The 23,340-nt window shown below is 35.9% G+C and overlaps 1 protein-coding gene and 1 long non-coding RNA gene across 8 annotated transcripts in view; one reads left to right on the top strand and one right to left on the bottom strand.

Moving 5' to 3' along the window:
- The window catches only part of DGKB (diacylglycerol kinase beta), a 347,802-nt gene that overhangs the window by 270,073 nt on the left and 54,389 nt on the right, over positions 1 to 23,340 (top strand). The gene's annotated exons all lie outside the window — the stretch shown is intronic.
- The window catches only part of LOC110394375, a 65,961-nt gene continuing 54,475 nt past the window's right edge, over positions 11,855 to 23,340 (bottom strand). Inside the window, exon 4 of the long non-coding RNA XR_002435579.1 lies at positions 11,855 to 12,045. This is a non-coding gene — a long non-coding RNA (uncharacterized LOC110394375). The remainder of the gene's footprint in view (positions 12,046 to 23,340) is intronic.

Here is a 23,340-nt window from a genome sequence, read left to right as displayed (position 1 = left end):
GATATCCTATTTTCTATATTTCATCAGAAACAATTCTTAAAACTCTAGTTATATCTTAATTAATATGCAGTGTGGTTTGAATCTAGCAAGCTTACCTGGATGACAAATGTTTAGGAATTAAGTAGTTTTCTATGGCTTTGAGCTTGCAGTATGTGTGAGGACCCAAAATTTGCGGTGTGTTTTAGCAGTTTTAGGAAGTGAATGATAGATGAGTGTACAGTGAGGTGCACTGAGAACTGGCTGACTGGCAGAGCTCAGATCATAATCTGATCATAATCAGTAGCACAGAGTCTAGTTGGAGCCTTGTTGCTAGTGATGGTCTCCCAAGGTCAGTGCTGGGCCTGGTCTTACTCAGCATCTTTATCAATGACCTGGATGAAGGGATAGAGTGCACCCTCAGCAACTTTGCTGATGATATGAATCTGGGCAGAGTGTTGACACACCAGTCTGCTGACACACCAGAAGGCTGTGCTGCCATTCAGCTAAGCCTGGGCAGGCTGGAGAGCTAGGCAGAGAGAACCTTATGGTTCCTTACCTTATAGAACCTTACAAGGAGGGCAAGTATAAAGTCCTACACATAACTGCATGCATCAGTACAGGTTAGGGGATGACCTGCTGGAAAGGAGCTCTGCAGAGAAGGAATTGTGTGTTCTGGTGGACAATGACTTGGCCATGAGCCATCAGTGTACCTTTCTAGCCAAGAAGGCCCATGGTACCCCAGGAGGGGTGCATTAAAAGAATGTGGCCAGCAGGTCAAGGGAGGTTATTCTCCCCCTCTAACTCTGCTCTGGAATAATAACTCCACATCTGGAGTACAATGTGCCATTCTGGGCTCCTCAATTTAAGAAAGATTCTTCTAAAGAGAGTCTAGCAGAGGGCCACAAAGATGATGAGGGGCCTGGAGCATCTCCCCTATGAGGAAAGGCTGAGAGCCCTGGGATTGTTCAGCCTGGAGAAAAGAAGTCTGAGAAGCAATCTTATCAATGCTTATAAATATCTAAGGGGAAGTTGTCAGAAGGATGGGGCCAAGCTTTTTGCAGTGGTGCCCAATGACAGGGCAAGGGAGAATGGGCACAAACTGGAATATAGGGTAGGAAGTTCCATCCAAACATGAGAAAGAACTTATTTACTTTGAGGGTGACAGAGCACTGGAACAAACTGTCCAAAGAGGTTGTGGAGTCTCCCCTGGAGATACTCAAAACCTGCCTGGATGATTTTCAGAGCAACCTACTTTAGGGATCCTGATTTAGCAGGGGCGTTGGACTAAATGATTTCCAGACATCCTTTCCAACCCCTACATTCTGTGATTCTGTAATTTCACATGTTCTCAGTGTCTCAAAGTAACTTACCAATATGCTCTGTCACCTGAAGTCTTACCAGCTGCTGAGCTACTCTTGCTTCTACGTATGCTTCAATCTCTGTATAGTGTTCCAGTGTTTAGGATACAGAAGCAGGCTAATGGGTAATGGGTTCATCAAAATACTTCCTTCTGTGTTTCTTCTGAACATAGTGAGATGGGACAGTTCCCTATTTGATAGTAACAAAACAAATTATTATAATCTCTTTAATTGTTCTCTGTTACATATGTAGCATGATTTCAAACTAGTGACTATTTTTGGAGCCCATATAGAGGGTGTTGTTGTTTTCCTGGACAGGAAATAGTAATGATAATAATATCAAAGACTTTGAAAAATATCAAAGTTATTAGAAAGTCTACATGAGCTATGGAAGTGCTCATAGTGCAACATTAAGTCCCATACTGTAGAAACTATGTGCTGTGGATGGAAATAGCTTGAACCAAGGCTAGTTTCAAAGCAGAGGTTGACTCCTCAGTAAACTGGAGCACATATATCTCATCACTGAGTACGTGGGTAGTATTGTTACAAGGGCTGCTCCAAAAGTAATGCCTCCAGTTTATTTCCATGGAAACTACAATTGATGCAAAGAGCACAATAACACTATTTGATAGAGCAAATTCTCAGCTACAAAACATGATTTTTTCAACATAATCAACAACATTACTTGATTCACTCAGTTGAGCTGATCAAGACACTCTTCATTTCATGCTGTGACGGCTGTGCATGGCCATTCAGAATGTGGCTTGTATTTCACATTGATGTCACCACTGCTGAATCACACTACCGACTGCATCACTGTGCTGACATCCACTGTTTGATTTCCATAAAGTGTTCAACAAGCATTGATAAATATCAAAAGGGTACAATTTTTTCCACATGGAGGAATTCAGTTCCGCACCTTTGCTTCATACATGCTTCCATGTCAGACACCATTTTGTCAGACTGCCCCCCTGCTGCCATCTGTCACACAGCAACAAATGTTCATGGAATATTGGTAGGTTCAACCTCTACTGCCATACCACTAACATCTGCCTTTGACGTCATGGACCAACATAATAAAATAGGAGGCATTACTTTCAGAGCTCTCATATTTTTATATTGAATTGCTAACTGGCTTTTATGTTTTCAAATTAAAACATATATGAAAACATTTATGCAGTTACCATAAATTGTTGGTAATAAAACCTTTTTTAGCTATAATGTATTAAACATTATTGAATTCTTTAATGGGAACAAATACTGCATTTTTTATTTTGGTTCCTTTGCAGAAGTATAGAGAGCATTCTTTTTTTTTTTTTCCTAATTAATTAATTTAAATTTCTGTTTTAATTTTAATTTCCGAATCATTTGTATTGCACAAAATTGATGTATCAGAAATAAAAAAGTGTAACTACAGATATGTGTCACTCCATGAAGGTAGACAATTCAATTAGTATTTTGACTTTATGAGTCTGACATTTGCACTATATTTTTTTCTTTAATTTCTAAGTTGTACATATCTGTGATCTATCTGCAGTCATTTTTTTTTCTAAGTACAGAATTTAGTTACAAATGTGAACTATCCTTGAACGTTATTTGGGCAGGAATTTTGTTTGAATATACACAGATATTGATAAATGCCAAAAATTACTGCTCAAAAATATGAACATACTGCATATAAACTAAATTATGAGTTGAAAAACATAAATGTAAATAACTAAACTACTTACTGTTAGGAAATGACATCCAAAACATAAACTGAATCATGACAACATCTTCCATGAAAGATATGCCACTTACGTTAGGTGTTAAGCAGCAAAATTTTCTTCTTCACAGGGGCACTAAATAAATATGTCAAGCCTTTTGTAATATGAGGAAATTATTCTTTTGAAAATTTCTCTATTAAACTTATTGCTGAGTAGAGTAGGAGTTGCTTTCATTACTTTGTTTTGCTTTCATTGCTGAAGTTCATCTAGAGCCCTGTCCTGAACTGGAATCTCTTTTAAGGTTTTCAGTCTCTAAAGATATCATCGCGAGCATCTACATAACCTTTTTTCGCAAGACTAATTTCAGTCACCTCAGTGGACTCCTTCTTGAAGGCATTGTCTATGAACTATGAATGGGTGAAAACTTTTGCCTGTAAATATTTCAGTGCAATGTTTCCTTCTTCTGTATTTTGTACATCATCAGGCACACTGATACTTAACAAGTCCTTAACAAGTTGATCTGTGCAGCTTGTTAAAAGAGCTGCAACGAGCTATTGCTCAGCAATGTGCCAGACCACTAGACTATTTTGAGATAATATGCATTCTTATCACAGTATCCAGGCATAAACCAAGCTTACTGATCTGATTCAATACCTCTGTGTGGAAATCTTGGTTAACAACTGTATTTTGACTTTCTGAATGAAAATGCAACAATTTTAGAAATAGTGAGCTGTCTGTATACCCATGATTTTACAGTCAAAAGCAGGGTACACACAGAGTTTGAAGGCCTTGTAACACTTCAAAATGTCCATAAATAGTAGAAAAGGAGAAAATACCTTTTTCATTAGTTGTCAAATTCCATTCTACAGGAGAAGAGAAACATTTCATCCTAAATCTCCACATGGCAAGAATTCTCAAAATAATTTGTCAGCTTTGTGGGCTAGCACACTAATTGCATTTCTGGCAGTCTTTCAAAAACTACACTTTGTCCATTTGATTTCTCCTTGCTGTTTGTAATTCACTAGATATTATGAACTCTGAGCTCTCTAAATATGAATTAATTACACTGAAGAAGTTAGAAACTGTATTCCAGTTCAGCATACAGTGTAAATTCAGTATCGTGGAAGTTTATGTTATTTATGATATGGTACAAAGCATTTATAAGACTATAATAATGGAAAGCTATGGATAAGGTAATGGATAGAATACCTTATCTTTCTTATTTTTTATCTTGTTTAGGCAGTTTTGAGCAACCTATTACCACGTTATCATGGAGGAAAAATAACTAAACATAGGTATTTTCTTTCTGATATATGAAAGTCTGTTGAACTTAGAGAAACAGTGCTGTTTAGACAGAGCATTGAAATAAAATAATTTCATTACTTGCAGCCTTGACAATTCTAACTAGGTATTTTTATGCATATATGTATATAGTTTGAAGAAAATACATAGTATTGATATAATCCACACCTACGCATTGTAGTAATGTTGTAAGTAATGTTGTAGGTTATTTCTGTTACTTTAAAGAAAAGAGGAGAAAATGGTAAATTAGCAAACTACCTTATCAAAACATATGTTCAACAACTTGAAGTAATACATTTAATATTCAGAATTGGAGCAAGCAGAAATATTTCTATCCAAGAAAAAACAGTAGCTAAATCAACTAAACTGCAAAGGAAATAATTAGTAATTGCACACTGTTCTGTGTGAGGCTCAAAATTACTAGATAGCTTCCGAAGCACTTATGGTCCTTTTTCAGGAAGAATCTGTACACAAACTGAGATATCTGCAAGTAAAACAAGATACAATGGGGATGTATATGCTGGAAATACCTTGATGAGTAACATACGTTAAGGTTCTTATTTCTATGAAGAATAACAGAAAAATAGCAGTGAACCCGAGGAAAGAGAAAGCACCAAACAGAGTAAAAGAAAATGTGTTGATGCATTTCTTAGGAAAAGCAAAGAGGAAGACAGCTTTTTCAGCTGAATTTTGACTATAAAAGTGTTAGCTAACCAAAGAGACTGCCTTCTGTTCAAAACTTCCTATTTTTGAGGAAAGAAGTATTTGTAATGATAAGAAAGAAGTATGAAGAATGAAAATCTAGCATTGGTGTTCTTTTCCTAATGAAAGTAACCTACGAAGACCTAGAAGTTATTTAACATAGAGATCAGAAAGAGAGAGGAAAACAAGTTAACTTAATAAACAGTAAAATAGGTTAAATTTAGAAGGATTATGGTAGATAAACTTCAGGTCCTAGAAAAGATAAAATGGAAGGGTATCCATATGTCTGTTTATGTATAATCTATTTAAATGTGAAATAAGGTCAAAGCATTAAGTGTATGAGGTTCAGAAGAATCTAGTATTATTCCTACTCTACACTGTACTTGTGTGACCTCATCTTGAGTACTGTGTGTGATTTGGGGCACCACGGTACAAAAAGGACATAAAACTATTAGGAAGTGTCCAAAGGAGGGCAAGGTGGTGAAGGTTCTAGAGGGAAAGGCTTATGAGGAGGGGCTGAGGTCGCTTGGTTTATTCAGCCCAGAGAAGAGGAAGTTGAGGGGAGGCGTTAAGATAGCCTGCAGCTTCTGTTGAGTGCTGATCTCTGTTCTCTGGTGACAGCAACAGGAGCTGGGGGAATAGCATGAAGCTGCAATGGGGGGGGGGAGGTTGGGTCTTAGGACAGGTTCTTCACCAGTGTGTGGTTGGGCACTATCATAGACTCATAGAATGGTTTGAGTTGGAAGGGACCTTTAAGATCATCTAGTTCCAATCCCCCAGAAATAGGCAAGGACACCTCCCACTAAACCAGGTTGCTCAAAGCCCCTTCCAGCCTGAAAGAACAGTCTCCTCCGGGTAATCATGGCCACAAGCATTTGGACAACACTCTCAAACATATAGTTTGATTTTTGGGTGGTCCTGTGTGGAGGCAGGAGTTGGACTCAATGATCCTTCCTGGTCTTTTCCAACGTGGGATATTCTATGATTCTATGATTACATAAATGTTAAGTTCTATAATCGTTCAGAACTTATTTCTAGTGTGAAAATGTAGGAGACTTACGTATGATGAGTTACAGCGTTATATGAATCTAAGATTCTTTGAATATTTCACTTACATATCCACTCCATTTAGTTATATACCTGAATTTCCTTGCTTGGAAAATAACATAAGATTATCCTTGTATGAAATTTTAATTTCTTTCCTAAATTTTCCTTACACATTCTGAAAATAGTATTTTTCATGTTTGGGGGAAAATTATTTTCTGTCCTCAGTGGAACTTAGGAAGACAGAGAAATCTCCTAAGTATAATATTTAACTCTTCTAATCCAGATATTTCTTCAAACTTTAAGCATTTGAAATATATTCCTAAATTTATTCAAACAGTGGGTTTTTTTTTTTGTTTTTCCTTTTTTTTCTGTCCAAGCATGCACCATAGATATTCTGAACATTTTAAATCATAAACGAGGGCTTTATCCTAAACATCAAATTTCTTGTCTAAATTATGTGTGTGCTGTTGACAGAAAATCAAATGTTTGTGAGGTCTGTCAAGCTTTGGATACCATTAACTTTAGTGTCTAAAAATCAGCCTTGTGGTAAATAGATAGAATCAACGCAAGTGTTTATCCCATACTCAAAGAAGAGGTCTAAGTTAGGTACAATGCAGTGCTCACTTGAGGTACTTCTATTTACTGTAAGAGGAGCCTGAGCATTAGGCCAGGTGAGACAACTAACTTCCAGCTGACTAGATGTTGAAATGAATTTCTGTGCATATCGCATGTGGCAACAGTTAATTAATACACGGTCCTTGGAGAAGGAATGGGAACCAGGCACTGCTCTGCCAGGTGAGACTGTTGAGCTGAAACATGTTCTCTTTTCTAGATCTGGTGCTGATCTGTCTCACATCTCCACGAATGCTGTAGTCACTAATTTACTATACAGAAAGGACCATGGCAGAGTATCTGTCTTTCCAGTGTATGTGTAAATCCTGATTGGAGGATAGCTTCCAGGTGTTGGGGACTTGAGCTGCGGAATGGCTATTTGCAGGATTGTATTATAGGCAATGTTGGGAAATGGAGTAGCATGCAGTGGAGTTATGAACTACCCCTTCTTTAGACTGCATTATTTTGTCACCTTTTAAAAATCTGAATGGCCTGCTGAAATATTCCATTTCCTTTGCACACATACTCAGCCATTGTGCCTCTTTCGTCAGCAGTAGCTCATGATGACAGTAAGTTGTTTCCACTGGTACAGTAGTTTGGTTTTCGGTGGTTCCTCTAGGAGCTGTGGAGTCGAGCACTTCATATTGTTGTGTGTTACTACTAATCAGCAGTATCGTATATCCGTGGAGACAATTATAATAATAATAGAAAGTCGCTCCATATTTCTGCATTAACAAATTTCTATTGATTTACTTTAAGCGATAATTTGTGAGTTTAGACATGGTATAGAAGTGAGGAAGGTGCTGAGCTACTCTACATGACAAAACGTTGGCTCTGGTAAGTGTAACTAGAAAGGCTTCTCAGTATAGAGGTAATTTTCCTAACTCAGAGGTTGCATTTTAGCTGGCTGAGGGGTGAGATGGTGTTCAAGTACCTTTGCACTGTTTTAGCTACTGATGACAGGAGATTTGGCTCCTTTATTTTTTGTGTGCACGCATTTAACGCATCAACAGATTCAGATATCAAGAAGGGGTAAATGGCACATTATCCTATTTTTTTCAGTTAAATTGTGTATTGCACCTATTTGTTTGTAAGATCTTGGCAAAATACTCGTTTTACCATGCTGTTAAAGAGAGCAGTTCTCCTTACAAGAGAATGTACTACTGGACTGTCACATTTTGATTATGCTGATAAAAAGAAGTCTTTTTCCCTCTCTCCATCACAGCAGCAGAGCTTTAGGATATCCTCTTTTCTTCTATATACCTTTATTACTCAAGAGGTGTTGTATTCAAAAAAGAGCCTTGTTTGCACAAGTACTCCGATCAGCCTGGGGGATAGAGTCCATAATTCATAATACACTTTGAATATTTTAGCAACAAGGAATTGTATTTATATTTGTGTGAAATACTGATTTTTACTGTTATCAGAAAGCAGTAGGATCTTGAAAAATTGATTGATAGTCTGATTTGGTTTTATATTTATAAAGCACGCATATATGTTTCTGTGCAATGTAGATCATAGTAGAAAAACCATTTCCTTTTATTTACAAGGCAATTGAGATTGCCATTGTATTTTACCTTTTGGAGCAGAGAATGTTCATTTTCTTTCAAACGCTGTTCATTGAAAGAGGATAATTATGGTTTATTTCACAGACTGCCAGAAGGAAAATGTATCTTTGAAAAGTTTCATTTCCCTTAAGTTGCTCATTTTCTATAGGAAGACAGAGCTATTAAGTAACATACCCATGACGAAGATTGATTAAAATGGCATAAAGGACTATCTTACCTCTAAGTACAGGGATTTACACGTATAACTCCTATGACTTTAAATGTAGTAGGTGAAATTAACTCTAGCTATTGTATAAAAAGAAAAAAAAAGCCCAAGTAAATTGGTTTGTACAGAGAGCTAGGTGAAGGTGGGAGGGATGGCATGTGAAGTACCAACCAAAAAGTCAGAAATTACTTATTGTATTAGGGAATACCTGTAGTGTAACCTGCAAACTAAGCTAAGTCTGTGCCAACAACATTAACGCAATATTCTGCTAGGACTCTCTTTGGCTGCTAAACACTGAAAACTTCATCTTGCTGATGTGGTTAAGCTTCTTAGAATAACCTTCAGCCAGCTTCTTGGAGCAGCGCAGGCCCCTCTACAGTGCATGATGCAGCATCCTATCTAAGTTTGGGCTGGGTCTGCCATACTTCTGCATAAGGCTGGTCTGACATCTTTCACAACAGGCCCAATGACTAAATCTGGTTTTGCTGGGAACCCTTTGTGACTCTTTCACCTTATTCACTTGAGTAAGTCAGTACTTAAGTAAGTACTTACAGCTTCTTTTCTTCCATTTTTAGTACTGAAGGCTGCAGATTTGCTGATGTTTATGTAAAGACTCAACTTTTACTTGAAAATTCACCTGCCTAGATGTAAAAGTCTACAATAGCTTTTTTACACATGAAAAGAAAAGCCAAACTTTATCTTTTATAAATTCTATTGTTTCTTCATTCTGGTCTTTTCTCTGATCTATGCTACTGTGTTTTGGCAGCTCACCCAGTAGAGTGGCAATAGTGCGATGTGGTTAGTCTAGAACTCAGTTTTCTAACATAACAGACAAGTATTTGTTATTTAAAATTCTCTATGCTGTTCTTAAAATGTGAGCGCTTGGACAAAATGCATTGGGACATTGCTCCTTTCTGGAGTAATTCCAGTGAAATTGGCAGATTTGTACCAAGGAGTTTTAACATGCCATAGCTCAGAGTAGAATTCTACATGTTCTGTATCTCTAAATGTGTATGAGAAAAAATAACAGGTTTCAGAGGACAAATGCTAGTGTGTGTGCATACTTTAACAGATATGTTTAATTGACACTTTAGGTTTTACAATCACATAACTAAGTGCCTTTTCCTCTACTTCAGCCATCATTCCACAGCAAACGTAAAAAAATAAAATAAAATAATTTGTTGGAGATATCTTCTACATTGTATACCGATTCATTTACACAGACACCTTAAAAAATCATACTTCTCATATATATAGCATGATTAACTCTTATTGCAGAAATGCTAAACCTGTCTGAGGTCAAAAACTAGCCACCATCTTAGTTATTAAAAAAAAAACCAAAATCTATTACGGTACTTTAATGCAGAGTTTTTCTTTAATTAACAAAATGAAAACATCTGTTACTGTTTCAGCATACTTTGTGAGCTCCTTATCTATTTTATAGTTGATGTATTTCTCTGCTTCGGAAGTTTTTCGGATATAAATTATTTGTAAATGTTATTGTTTTTCCAAAAGCTTACAAAAAGTCAGCAATTAACTGCAACAGGTGTTTCCTTTCTTGGGGAAAGGAATGTATGTGATTATTGTAATTTAGATTCCTGTGTGAGTTAAGGAATTGGTCTGTTAAAAGCAAGCACATGGAAAATTATAAAAATGAAGTAGAAAAGTTGGAAAAATTTAAGACTGAGACTATTTTAACTCTTCTAGCCTCTCTGTACATGTGAATGTTGTGGGTGATTGCCATCCCCTCAACAATCCTAGATTTGACCAGATTTATGCATATATGGTTTAGATTTTCAGTAATATTTTCTGATGCCAAACACGTTTTTGCACTGTGACCTTTGCACAAAAAACTGCAACAACCATTCTGAAATATTCAATTTGTTTAATGTCAGACAAGTATTCTCTAGGAATGTCTGATAGCGTATTACTCATACTGTTTGTTTATTTAACCCTGCCCTAGGTGCCTATCGTCTTTAGATTAAATATACAGAAATAAAAATATAATATTCTAGCAGATCATTTTTTGGCTGCTGTGGCACATAATCATGCCCTCTGATCCATTCTAGTTTCCTGTTACTTCTTAATAGAAAATTTCGGGTTCCTTGAGTGTTTGCAAAAGGTGTTCTACTGACAGCAATTTAATTTTGGGTAACTACAGAAGAGTGAGTTAATGTATACATCAGTATTACTTTTTTTTTTAAGGTAAAATATTCTAAAAACATTGGTTATATGAAGAACCAGGTAAGACACAGATTGGTTGTATACACACTTGTATTACTGGAGGTAGAAGTGGATTTTACAACAGAAAATTAGTGTTTGTGTATGAGAAAGAAAGAGGATGCAGAAATGGAAGCATATACCAGAGCAAAAAATGTCAAGTTCAGTCTGCTATACTTTTTTTTAAAGGAAAAGCTACATTTGTTCTGTCTTTTTTTTTCCTCACTCTGCCATAACTTGTGTTAACCATTCAAGTATACTTGAGCTATAAATATACACTGGCATCATGCGAGTATTTTACTAGTGACTAATTACACTGCAAGGAGAGATTTTTGTAGTTTTTTTCTTCATAGTTGGTGTTACGATTAATTTTAAGATTCTCTTTTCTTTTTTTCCCCTTCATATAAGCACCTGTGATCTGCTAGGGAATATGGTATAGCAAAATGTTGTACAGCAAAAGCATGAAAAGCATGTGTACAACCACACCTACAGAAAGCACTATGGTAGTGTTGTTACAATCAGATATTTATGGAGACTAAGTGTAATTCTGGTGACTTTGTGCATTTGTGCTAAAGATAAGTCAGATACAGTCAGACTGTGTCCCAGTGAAGTGTTCCATTTTTACCTCCTGCCTTTAAATCGTAGCCTCCCTCCTGATGCTGTCAGGCATTGCCAGTAAACCACCAGGTTGTTTATAAGAGCACATTGTAAAGTAGGCTGTATTGGAAAGCATGAGCTGCCCAACAAATTAATGGCATTGTGAGGTGCTGCCTGCCGGGGTGAAAATAAATTGTAAGAAAATATAGTGAGACAGGTAATGGGCAGTAGCTATGCTGCACAACACTTTTCAAACTGCTTCTGACTGTGTGCCAATAGATATGGCAATAACTGTCAACAAGATTTACAATACTTTCACATTTACACAGTGAGAGTAGAAAGGTTGAAAGAGTTCTATAATTTTATTTAAAATTTAGCGCCAACTACTTCTGGACCTACTATTTCCAGGCAACAGGGTTACATACACTGCTCGTCTTTCATATGTGTCAGTGGGAGAGTTTTTTATTATCATCAGAAGTCCTTGAAATTGCACATAAGAAAAATAGTAGTAGGGTGGAGGTATATGCTTCATTGTAAAATCCAAGTAGGTACAGATTTTGTCATTTATTTTATATGTTGTGATCTCTGATAGCACTAATTTGTGCTACCCATCTGTAGCGCCAGTAGGTGATTCCTGCAAGGAAGCCATTTTCTAGGTGTGCTTCTTTCCATGATATTGAGAAGGCACAGCTCATTGCTACTGTATTGGCTTTGTGTCCCCTTGGTGATGCATTCTATGCTGCAGAAATCTGCAAGAGACAAATGAAACAATTTTAATGGCCCATTGTACAAGAATCGGGAGTCATCCCATCATAGTCTTCATGAGTATTCAGATACTTGTATTTACACTTAGAATAACTTTTAATAGTTGTTAGAGCTGAAGAAGTGGCAAATAATTTATTTCCATGCTGTCAAAAAGATTTTTCAGTGGCTTCAGCTGCTTACCAGTAAGAAAGCTTCATTAAAACATGGAGTAGATTAGCTATGGATTTATAATAAATCAAAGATTATCTGTGTACCATTATCGTCATTCTGATGATCTCCTTCTTTTGCAGGTCTACTATACTATTGAAGCCATTGCTTTTCCTGTGCTCTCCTGTATAAGGAGGGGGAAAAAATGGCATTTTTAGAAGCCAATGAATAATCTGAGGCTGACCAAACCATTCCTTGTATTACTTTATATTAAACTTTTGAAGAAATTGGCAGTTAGTGACTATTATTTATTTGTTCTGTGCTAGCATCCAAAGGTCTCAGACACCAGACATTTGATAAACACAGATCAAATGTATGTTTCCTGATTGAAGAATCAAAGGATAATTTAGGTTGGAAGGGATCTCTAAAGGTCATACAAACCAGCCCTCTGTGCTCAGAGTAGGTCTAATTAGATCAGGTTGCTCAGGGGCTTGTCTGGTACTTGCAGTCAAAAAAAGTCTAAGAATTTATGATCTGAAGTTCATTTTCCAAAATCTAAGGATGTGATTCTTCAGCGCAAGGTCAAGAAGTTCTATTCTGCTTGTGTGTGACCCTAATTCAGGCAATCAGTCTGCTATTTGTTTTCTTTTCATGTTTCTTATTCACTCTATCATATACTTTCCTGACCCAAGCATACTATCCCAGTGACTCCTACTGTTCACTTAAAGTTCTCTTCTAAGATCCTTCCTTCTTGAAAGGGCCTCAGTATTCCCACCCATTTGCAAAATGAGTACTGTAATGTGAAACCACTGTGGAACTGCCACCTCAACTGGCAAATTGTGCACTGGAATTGATCCTCTCATTACTTTTTCTGGTCTACATTCCTCGCTTTTCATTTCATCTTGCTTGAGTTTATAAACTTAAAATGGTATGTTCGTTAGTTCTTTTACAGACCTAGTTAACTCACTGATGGTCAATGTGGAGGCACACATTGAATTGTATGTTTGCATTTAAATCCAGTTGGAGGGAATTGAAATTAGGTCTGTTCCTAAAAACAACAATATCTTCTAAAAAGTCTCTTCTCCATCTAGATATTTTAGAGAATATAGTTTCCTTCTAAGTTGCTTTTATTTCTTTTTATTGACCTCATACTTCATGTTTGTTTTTATTTCAATTGTATTTTATTCTGAGAAAGAAAGTGTCTAAAAGTTTAGGACCTCTGCATTCCAAAAGTCTCACAAACTTATAATAATAATCGTAATTATTACCCGAGAGTGCAAATGGCTTTGTATTTAAATTACCGCCTACAGATACTCAAAAGTTTCACATAGGTGGCCATTTTTTCTTGGCTGTGTGGAAAATACTGCTCACAAGTAAACTTAATAAATTGATGTAAAAACTTAAAAATAGGCTTTACTAGTTTGGGGATATTTAGAACTATTACCTAAGAACTGATAAAATGGATGATTAAGTGTGAACAAAGTTATTCTAGTAAGAAACAATCAGCAATTTTTGTTATAGCATCGGAAATCATATTAAGATGTAGGCACTTTGGGAATTACTGAGTAAGACATAATCAGAAGACATTTAAAACATCAGAAAATAATTGCTGTATAATTAATTTGGGGGTGATGGAATTGATTAATCTCACACTGTCTGAAGCAATTTGTGTAACTCACTTTCTACAGGTGAAAGTCTGTGCGGTTAGTCTTATGTACTGACTGTGCTTTTCAGCTATAAAATTGCCACTCAGTTATCAAAACTTATAAAGCTATTTATTTTATATATCAACTCATGAGGATACCTATGATGTTTATTTTTATATATTCTAATTCTAGAGATCCTAGAACAAAGACTTAGTTCAGATATCGCTGTGATAGAGTCAGTCTCTCTGTCTATATATGTCTGTAAACCTTTGTCTGGTGCATACCTCTCTCTGGGTGTAAATACTAACAGAACACAACAGTGCACATATCACATTGCAGTAACTTAATTGCATTTCAAAGTAAGATCAAACTAAGAATCAACCTAAAATTGCCATAAAAAATTGTGGAAAAATTTCATGGTTACAGAAGCCTGCTGGATTGGGAGGAAAACATCCTGTGTACCAGCAATGCTTAATAAATGAAATCTGTTCTATTGTTTTGTTTAGTTATGTGAATCTACACATTATTGTATCAATAAAATCATTTGAATACAAAAATAGTGATCACTTTAATCAGGCCTCTATGAAATCATTTCTCCCTACCTGAAGGAAAGAACATTGAACATCAATTATATTATTGCTTGCTGTGGTATATATATATTTTTAATGGCGATGGATATTGTGTCAAATTATGATAATCTGATGATTTCTGTGTTGATGGTGACCTCTACTAAAGCATTTCATTGTGTTGCTAAGGATTGTCTCACAGATCTGAATTTTGTATATATAAAAACGTGATGTAAATAAAAACAAAAAAGAATGTCCTTAGAAATTAAGTAACATTATTTAAATAATGATGCTCATTGTATTTTGAATTCATAGTTAGGGAGAGTGACTAGTGGTCATTAACATCTTTTGCAGGCCAGATTTGGGGACAAATGATAGATTTATCAAACTAAATGTTTGTACAATGTAAAAACAAATGTTAAAGAACCTTGTGGAAGTATAGCATTGATCTTAAAGACCATCATAAATAATCTTTAACCAGAGGTAACTTGTCAGTATCTTTTTAGCCACTAGAAGAAAGTCAAATTTAGATATTAAATCTTAATTCTGGAGATCAGTTTTAACATGCATCCAAAGCATTTAGATACAGCAGCATATGAAAATCCCAGGGTTTCATCCCAACTAGAAAAACCTGCAGATACATTTTTGCATTTTATTCCTTTCCTTTTATTTCCTTTTAATCATCCTTATGGAGAAAAGAGAAGTGGATATGGGTAAATACAAGGCCTTCTCACTTGGACATCTCTCTTCTCCCCTGCTAAAACTTCTGTTGGCTTTCTACTCTGAGTTGCAGAAGTCTGTGTGATGCACAGAACATTACTGGTCTTTTTTACCAGACACATTTTTACTACCTCAGACATATTCCAGCTATGAAAATTTGAATTCATATACATAAATATATAGGTTTGGTTTTCAAATCACTACCTATTCTTGTGAATGCACCTTGGTGAAATATTGACTACTCTGCTAAACAGTTTTAATGTGCTGTGTGTTGTGTTTACTGTTGAACTGAATAGCCATTTCTCAGAAAATTCATGGCAGTATTTGAAAATCATAAAAATTTCATATCAGAAAATTTGTTGGCAGTATCGGAGAAGATGAATCAGATGTACATTGTTGATATTTTAGTAGGTTAGATTTCTTTTGCTTTGAGAAATAAAGGTTTTGTGGGTAAGAGCAGGATTGCTTGTTTGAATGGTTAGAGGTTCTGAGTCTTAAGTAAGTTCACTTTTGACTTTGCATAGTTTGAATTAATGTAGAAGTTATCAGTGGTGTAAAACTAGTGTTATATTTATAAATTCTATACCTTTCACTTTCTGTTTATCACATTTCTGAGTATGACTTATTTTCTTTGCTTAAAAAATAAAAAGAGAGATTTTATTAAACTAATGGAAAAATAATGTTTAAAATATCCTTCAAAACTCTCCTGAGGCTACCTGTTTCAGTTTAGTGGTACATCACTTTAACCTGTTAATGTTCAAAAGTTATTTCTTTATGGACTAACTAGAAGATTGTATAAAACCTCTTTTGAATAATTTAAAAATATGTTGAATGGTATGTCTTGTCAAAATCTGGAAGAAAAAAAAGTCCCCAAAGTGTCAGATGTTTCTTGAGAGTAATATCAAGGCTTTGGGTAGATTTGAGAGATAGGTAGTTAAAAAAAAATTCACTTATCAGTCGGCTCATGGAGAAAGATTTGTTCTGCAGTGGAAATGAAAGGACTGTTAAAACAAAAGCTAATAGGAGAGAAGGTGGCCTTTCAGCTTTAAAAGTGGAGGAACTACTTACAACAACTTGAAAGACAGGGTGACATTGTGACCAGTGAATTCAAAAAATCACTAGATTCCTTTCATTGTACATGCATTAAATATCTTTTGGTCTAGACCATGTTTGATTTTTTTTTTTTCCTTTAAGGGAGTTGGGGGTCTTCTTAACATATGTTCCATCATTATAGGAATCTGATAGTTGTATGAAGTTTATGACAAGTTTTGCCAATGTGAGCTGCAAGATAATTGACAAAATGTTTCTAGATAATTGAAAAAGAAAAATCCATTTAACTAACGTGTACTTCTTAAGAGCATGGTAGATGACGTTTCTTATCTGGCAAATAAAAAAAAAAAAAGAGAATGAAGTTGCCTACCTAGGTTATCTTGGTAGGAAGTCAGAGGGGTGTGTGCTTCTGCTGTCACTAGAAAGCACTTCATGCTGTGTATTATAACTCTTCATATAGGCATACAGACTGGACATGGCTGTTGTGAAAGATTTGCACAATGATAGCAGCGCTACGAGTTTTATACTGTAAAGTATGTGTGTTTACAGTTGCCGTGTTACAAAGGCAATCGTGAATCTAAGAAAATCTGCCCTAATCTGGAAAGTTAACTAAACCAGTAAACAAAGTAAATCTTTTAATTCAGTGTCATGAAATATGGTTTTGCTTAATGTGCATCAGCTGACAACCTCCCAACAAGTTTTCCATAAACACCTGTGCAATCAAAGGATACTTACTGATGAGTATATAGCAGACTGTCCTTAATTATGTAACAACTTTTCTATGTAAACATTGCTTCCTAGTAGTGCTTATTAATGCATTCTTCTTTGTAATGTAGGCTTTGTGTATTAAACCAACCACATCTTGAGATCACCCAAATTCTTATGTCAGTGGCTACTTTTCTTCCTCTTTGACTTCCCTGACCTCCCACAGCAGCTGTTCATACAGTAATTATCATCCAGTGGAGCATGCTGCTATAAAGCAAGCTTGCATTTTAAAAATAGACCTGTTAATTTAGCGTAAGTTTTCATTTTAAAAGAACAAATCTAAAATTTGCAGAGGAGGTTAAGAATTAAAGTGTTATTTTAAAGTAATGGTTTATTTTCTTATAGTACTTATGTATCGCTACTTCAACCACCCATAACAAAATGCTTTCTAATTGACAAGAGTTCAGCCAGCTCTGAATTGGTACATGAATACAAGACTGCATAGCTAATGGTTTCATTTAGAGGACCACACACAGTTGCTAAACATGTGAGGGAAGCAAGCTGACAGATGTCCACATCCCCTGGCTCTAAGAATAATAATAACCCTCCAACCTAACAGACTGCAAGCAGGAAAGACTCTCAGCGCACTGTCACCTTTCCACCCACCCTGAGAACCAAGTACATTCCTACAACTTTTTACATGGTTTTCCCCAGTCCACGGATAGAAGTTGCACATTTGAGCAGCATGGAATAAACTCCCCATATAATAGGAGCTTAATTTGTAACCTTTATAATTCAAAAAGAGAAAAAAAAAAGTATTTTTCTCAATAGTAAAGCCACAGAAATCATCTCTCAGTCTCCTGGAGGCAAGGATAAGAGATGAGCATTCTTTCAAACCAAGCAGGTATCAGTAATGCACACCAGAGTTATCACATAGGTAATGGTTTAGTAACTTTCCAGATTTAGTAGGTAAAGTACCTCCTGTCTGTCCAGTGCCCTTCACAAAAGGCTGGGCATCTCCTAAATTATTTTGCCACAAATGGAGTCTGCACTCATGCTTCAAGGTCTTCTGAATAGCTGATATTTCAGTAAGGCTTTTTTTTTTCTTTGAGTTGCAGAAAAAATGTCTGAAAATCTTAAAGGCTCAAAGACTTACAGGGAAATAAAGAACAATATTTCTGTAGGGGCAAAAAAAAATCTCATGGCTATTAAATATTACTCATATGTTCTAACTGCCTGAAACTGGTGGCAGTTTTTGCAGTCTATTATAAGAACAGCAAAAGCAGAATTTGAATATTTGTCTAGATTTTTGGAAGAGAAGCAATACATTATTCACTACTATCTTTTTGCATTTAGAAAATTCCGAGCCTCAAAAACTAGAAATATTCTTTAAATTGAAAGTTAAGACCATGTAAAAACTGTATGCTTTCACCTTCGATTCTTTCCTGACATACTGAGCAGATTTTGGAATCTGTGTCACTGCACAGAATGCTCAGGAAGAAATGTTTGTACAGAGCCACGGTCTTTTAATTACAGTCTGTGTTTATACTAATATCACAGCCATCAGCATCTGCATCCATGCAGTGTCAGCAGTAATTAGCACTGAATATATAGGCCTCTGCTTAAGAAGAATTGCTGAATGTATGATTTAACAGCACTGGAAGTGCTCCGTCACTATCCCCCACACACCAAAAAAACATTTTTAGTATAAACTACAAGAGTCTAAAAAGGAGTCGCTATTTAAGTACAGATCCCAGCTTGTTCTGCACAAACTTCCTCAGACAGACAAGACCCAAGTTAGTGGAAGACAGAAGGTGGTAGACGTGTGAGCAGTATAATGCAGCACAAGCAGGGGCACATCTTGTTTGACCTGAAAAATTCAGTCCCAGTCCCACTGACTTTCATGCATTTATGGCTATGGTTATTCTTGTTAAGGAGGTAGCCCAGTGTTAAGACAGCAGTATAAAAGTGCCTGAATGGACTTATTTGTTAGTTGCAGTGCTACCTCATTTACTGTAGTGGAGGCTTAGAACCCCCTACATTATAGCATAAGTCTAGCATCACATGCTACTTGGGCTAAGTTAGTTATACAGGTTTACTCAAGTCTATTCTCCAAAAGGTTTTGTTTTTTTTTCCCTTTCAGTACTAAACATCTCTCTGCATTACTTGTCTTCTAGGTTATTGGTATTCAAATCTGAGTTTTTTTCTTAAAACAAAATCCTGCATCTTCTTAACAGCATGCAGAACACTGTTCCAAAACCACAGGGAGGGTAAATTCATTTTTATTTTATTTTTAAATAATGGAGCCTTTGTACTATCTGAAATGAAAGTCTGTCTTCAGCTGGAGGTTTCTCTTCTTCCCTCAGTCATGGGGTTTCGGGTGCAGGAAGCTCACTGAAAGATGGGTGAAAATTGTAAATAATTGAAAAAAAAATACCATACATTATGAAATCTTCTGCTCCTTGCTGAATTTGTTTTGGCATTCAGAGACACTAATGCACCTGTGGAGAGAATGTTCTCTGTAATGGATGACATCTGGTTTGAAGACAAAAGTGGAATGTCAGTAGACATTGTTTAGGGAATGACAGTGGTGAGAGCCAATCTTGCTGGCAACTGCAATGGGGTCTCTGAACAACTGTTTCAAAACACGCTCAGCTTCCACAGAAAACCCTGCATATATTTCTGGAATGTCTGCAACTTGCTTACACACACTGTTTGTTGGTTTGGTTTGTTTGCTTATTTGTCTATTTAAAAAAAAAAAAAAAAACAACTTTTTTGTGAGGGTGATCTGACTTAGATTTTAAGAAGTTTAAGGAGCAGTCTTACAACAGTCCTTCATCAACAGTTGTGTGTAGAGCAACATTACATCTATTCATGCAAACAAAATCCTGTAGTCATTATTTCTTATTTAGCAAAAACAAGAATAAACTTGTTTAATATTTCTAATAAGGTTTGAATTATTATTTGTTTAATTTTTACTTTTTTTTTTTTTAAGTTTAGACATAGCAGGGCCCAATACACCAAAGAGTTATTCAGTCTTACGTAGTTTCATTCATTTCCATTGGGTTGCTGACAGTATGTTGGAGTAAATCCATGCATAGTCCACTTAAAATTAGTTTGTTAGTAAAAACCGGAAAGATTTGTTCTAAACTCATTTAATAGTTGATCGAAAATTAAGATCTGATGTATGTCAGCTTAATGTTTAATGCTCATGAAAAAACGTGAATTCATTATCTAGGAATTTCTCAGAAATCATGCCATTATTGTATAGAAATAGATGCTGGTGTTTGAAAGCAGAACATCCTCTGTACATCCATACCTATATGTGCATAAATCAAAATATGATAAAAATAAAAGAGAAAATAGGGAAATAGAATGATCTCTCCTTCTAAAGATCCTATGAAAAAAAAAAAAAAGAGCAGCTCCTAGTTGGCACTGGTGGCACTCATTATTAGTTCTTACTTTATTTATTACAATTCATTTCTATTCATTTTATAGTGAATACTGCAGAGTTCTTTTAGAAAATAAATAGTAAACGCCTAGACTGTTTTGTTACATGTAATTGATTGTTCTTTCTTACCATGCTGTAAGAATAATTGCCTTCAAGAGCATGTATTATATAAGCGTTCCAGATTAGCAAACAGCTATTCCTAATCAATCTTTATATTCTTGGTAAGATCTAGGTAGACAAAGATCTCCCAAAAACAATAGAGGAAACTGATAAGACAAATAGACTTTTTCATATGCACAGTCTGTCTTGCAAACCTTGGCATGCAGATCATCATCTCTGAGGTTGATCACACACGTTTCTATAGAAGCTGCACAGTAGTTGCTTGCCTAACATGATTCCTGCTGTGCTCCTGATGTAGACATTTGAAATAGATCAGATGAATTGGGTTATGTTCATACCTATTACTCTGAGACAGATATGGTGATGAGTTACTGGGTTTGCTTATTGACACGGATGTTGCCTCCAGAACTATTTGCGAAGACATACTAGATGAAACAAAAGATTCTCATTGAACCAGCCCAACAATGTAGCTGTGGTGAAATGGTCTAAAAGGAACATGAGATAAACTTGGAAGACTTTCCTGTAGTAACCCCTCTTCCTAATATATAACAGTTTCCCTAATATGTCAATATTTCACTTACATTTGTCTGTCTGTTCTATGGAGATAATGCTAATAAAGCCTTCAGATGTTATCATCAGTTTGAGTTATTTCTAAGAGTGAGATGTGCATCAATGTGAGGCAAACCAGGTGACATTCAGCTAAATCAGGCCATGACAGATACGTGTTTTCCAGCAGCTGAGCAAAAAGTTTCTGACCTGCCAGCTGTTGGTACCCACTCCTGCACTGAAGACAGATCACAAGGAGCGGGTGAGGGCCAGAGAGATGTCAGGTGAGGTATCTAAAACAGTGTGGAACATCTACTCATAGCTTCTCTGTACAGCAGATCAATATGCTGCAGAACTTCACAGTAATGACTACAAGTTTTTGATGGCAATGTTGTTAAAATTATCTGTTTCTTCCACAAAGAGATTCTCTTATGTTCCCAAAAGCAGCAAATTCTCTGTAATCCTTTATGAATTTCATTTTTTTTTTCAATAGAAACTGGCAATTATGACCCAGGTATATCCGTTTAAAGTCACTGTGTTTATTATTCCTACTGGTATGTCTCTACAGATGTAGTCGTATTAATATGATTTAGGAAAAGCTTTGGAATACATTGCAGCAATGAGAAGAGACTTATGCACTAGTGAAGCCAAAAGTGGCTATGAGTTTCTTCCTCACTTGTCTTATGTATTGATACAGCAGTATCAATATGTAAGTTGTGCAAACTAGTAGATGAAATATTTCAGAACACATGACCCAATATACCTGCGAACCTTGCATCAGGCAGAAAGGACCTCAGAGTAGAAATAATTTTAAGTGACTATTTATCCAGTGGAAATATGTTTGTGAATAACATTACTGTTAGATAAATTAAAAATTAGGTATTTATTTGTCTACATTTGGGAAGCTATGCTCACTCTTTCAAGCAGACTAAGAGCTCAGGAGAATTGGGACTAGAAGAGACAAAAGCATTGTATCTGAATTATGGCAAATTGAAACGTTCAACAGCATTCCCTATTTTGTCCACTTATTAAATGAAATGGTATAAAATGTAATAAGCAACTACATAGGGCATATTGCGCCTAAAATGATTTATGCGTTCATAACCTTTTTAGTAACAGGCAGGTTTCCAACACAGTAATTTACAGGTGTTCTTTAAGAAACTGAATCAATATATAATCTTGTTTGGAATAAACGTCTATACAAGAAAACAGTGAATAGACTGTTTTGTTTAACCTTGCTAATTTTCTCTGAGTTACAGGAAACTTAGATGTACAAATATGCCTTAATTTTAAGGAAAAATATTTTAAAGATCTTAAGAACTTTCAGTTCTTCAACAACCAATGTGGGATATTAATGATCAAATTTCAGACTATTAATGAGGCTCCTAATATCAGTCAGGAAATTAGATATTAATAATGGACCTGAATCTAACCCAGTGAAATACTCCAGAGCTTTGAGAGTGTTCATATTCTGATCTCAGCAGGAGAGGAACAGCTTATGTCCCTGTGCAAAGAGTCCAGCGAAGCCAATAATATACGTGGCAGCCTGTACATGGCAGCCGAGGCTCTCAAGTCTTTCTCAGAGTGAACTGTCTTATCTTCCTCCTGCTGACAGGGCAAGGCAATCCTTTCTAGCTGTTTTTGGACTAATGTGTTTGGCTGGCTCACAGCAAGGACAAAGGGAATGACTGTTGCTGTTCAAGACATATCTTGAGAGCTGCTGGAATTGTGCAGGTGTCTGAAACAGACCATGTAGATCGTTCACTTTCTGTATGTTTTTAGTCATGGAAGATATGTATAGACTTAAAAAATGCTGTTGTGCTGGAGGCTTAGTGAAGGAGATTTTGTATCAAATTGTTTGAACTGGGAGCTTCTCCATCTTTTTCCATCAAGAGCCACAGCACATTATCATTTTCATGATAGCATCTCAGTTTTATTAGTTAACAAAGACTCCAATGCAGAAAAACTCCAAGAGAATGAAAACAGACTTAAATTCAGTAGCAATTACAAAATTTTTTAGAAATAACTATTTCCTCTAATTGCATCTATTGCCTCCAGCTTTGGGTATCAGAACACAGTCTTAAGTAAATTATTTTCCTCCATGCTATGTTTTACTTTCAACTGTCTCTTAGTTAGTTATATAAAATAGCTTGCTTTCACGTCTAAGCAGTTTATAGTAAATGTGGTGTTAACTTTTGTCTTTTGATGTTGCTTAAGGCATAGATGTCTCAATTCTCAGTTAATATATAAAAGCTGTATTTTTTCTCCAGAATAAAAGTAGGCCTTTTGGGGAAAATGGGTTTGAACAGTGAATAGGAGGATGGACAG

The sequence above is a fragment of the Numida meleagris genome, chromosome 2, assembly GCF_002078875.1.
Source record: "Numida meleagris isolate 19003 breed g44 Domestic line chromosome 2, NumMel1.0, whole genome shotgun sequence".
NCBI lineage: Eukaryota > Metazoa > Chordata > Aves > Galliformes > Numididae > Numida > Numida meleagris.
This window is presented reverse-complemented; position numbering and strand designations above follow the sequence as displayed.